Raw genomic sequence first — 2,202 nt, 5'->3', positions numbered from 1 at the left:
AAAAATTCTACTTCTAGGAATTTAATTGGCTATTATACACACACACACACACACACACACACATACATATGTATATTTTAAAAGTCTAGCTATGAAAAGATCTTCAGTCAGCATTTTCTTTAATTAAAAAACACCCTGGAAACTACTTAAATCCAAGCAATAAAGGACTACATACATGCTAAGTTGCTTAGGTTGTGTCCGACTGTTTGCAATCCCATGGACTGTAGCCTGCCAGGCTCCTCTCTCTACAGGATTCTCCAGGCAAGAATCCTGGAGTGGGTTGCCATGCCCTCCTCCAGGGGATCTTCCCGACCCAGGGATCAAACCTGCTTCTCTTATGTCTCCTGCATTGGCAGGTGGATTCTTTACCACTAGCGCTACCTGGGAAGCCCAATAAAGGGCTACTGAAATATATTGTAGAATATATTGGATATATACAACATCTGACAGAACCAGATTCTTTGAAGTTGTTAAAAGAATTCTTTAAAATTGACCTATTTGCGTTAACAGAGGACGTTCTTCAAGACATCTCATGTGAAAATAAGGCAGGTGAGGTACTCTGAGTATTAATTGTGTGATCCCCTTTGTGAAAAAAATTTATATATGTGCGTGTGTGCATGTTTTGTGCAATGCATGCTTTGATATATGAGCAAAATGTTTTCTAAAAGAACTGTAAGAAACTACCAATAACAGGGTAAGAATGCTCAGATGAAGAAGGAGAATATTACTTTTCACGTTCCAACTTTCTTTAATGCTTGAATTATGTACCTGAATTAATTTTTTAAAAACATGTTATCAGATGTTATCTATGGGTAGGTTTATAGAACATTATTAGTATCTTCTTTATAGTTGTATACATTAAAGAAAACCAGCTCTTTGGTCTCGGCGGCAGAAGCAAAATGACGAAGGGAACGTCATCGTTTGGAAAGCGTCGGAATAAGACGCACAAGCTGTGCCGCCGCTGTGGCTCTAAGGCCTACCACCTTCAGAAGTCGACCTGTGGCAAGTGTGGCTACCCTGCCAAGCAAAAGAGAAAGTATAATTGGAGTGCTAAAGCTAAAAGACAAAATACCACCGGGACTGGTCGAATGAGGCACCTAAAAATTGTATACCGCAGATTCAGGCATGGATTCCGTGAAGGAACAACACCTAAACCCAAGCGAGCGGCTGTTGCAGCATCCAGTTCATCCTAAGGATTTCAACAATTAGTTGAGCAATAAATGTTCTGGCTTTAAAAAAAAAAAAGAAAAGAAAAGAAAACCAGCAAGTATTATTTTAAAAACCTAATTATGGGGATATTATAGTCTTAACAACAAGTAAGATGGTTAAATTTCAAAGTTTAAATGCTTCTGTAATACAACTTATAAATTCAAGCCTTTCCAGTCTAACAGAAATGATGCTTGTGCAAGAAAATTTTTGCTCTGGTATGTGAAATAGGCTTGAGAAGAGAAAGTTGTTTTAAAGTGTAATAATCTTAAATCAGGGTTTTCAAAAAATACATTTTTTTTGCAAAACTATCAATATATAATGATTTCAAGAAAAATACACAAAATGAGTCAACCACAGACAAAATGCATTTCTGAGTGCTTTTCTTTAGTTGCACACACGTTGGTCAGAAAAAAAAGTTAAATTCAAAGATTTTTCTCAAACATACCATAGTTTGGCACAGTCCTTAAGAAATACCATCAAATGAGGGCGCTGAAACAGACACTGCATGTTTTCCTTCCATGAAGCAGTTAAGTCATTGTGCATTTCTTTTCCTCTGCCTGATAGTCTCAACTCTGTGTTTAAAATTTCTTGAATCCAGCCCTGATCATTCACTTAAGACACAGTGACACTGTTCTCCAGTATCCATATAGAGAAGCAGAGAGAACACAAAGCATTCACACTCCCCTCAGACTTGCTGATTAATTGATTGATTAAAAAGTGACATGGAAGTTGATTCTGGTATATATCACTCCCATAAAATTAATGATCACCTCAAGAGTGGTTTCAGTCCACATTCAAAAGGAACTGGGAAGTGATTTTGATTCCATTTCATGTTTTTCTCTGATTAAAAATAGACTTATCTCTTCCTCTAAGTTAAATTTCAAAGTCCAATTGCTGTGATTGCTCAGTAAGAAAGGTGTGAATCATATTTGCATCTGTGATGTATGAAGAATTTTAGTTTCTGATGGTGAGTGAAAAGGGGAAAGCGAGATG

At 36.9% G+C, this 2,202-nt stretch overlaps 1 pseudogene; it reads left to right on the top strand.

The window, feature by feature from the left end:
* Window positions 1–880: 880 nt before the first annotated feature.
* On the top strand, window positions 881–1,254 carry LOC110142478 (large ribosomal subunit protein eL37 pseudogene; annotated as a pseudogene).
* Window positions 1,255–2,202: the final 948 nt, after the last annotated feature.

The sequence above is a fragment of the Odocoileus virginianus genome, chromosome 31 (assembly GCF_023699985.2).
Source record: "Odocoileus virginianus isolate 20LAN1187 ecotype Illinois chromosome 31, Ovbor_1.2, whole genome shotgun sequence".
NCBI classification, from domain to species: Eukaryota; Metazoa; Chordata; class Mammalia; order Artiodactyla; family Cervidae; genus Odocoileus; species Odocoileus virginianus.
This window is presented reverse-complemented; position numbering and strand designations above follow the sequence as displayed.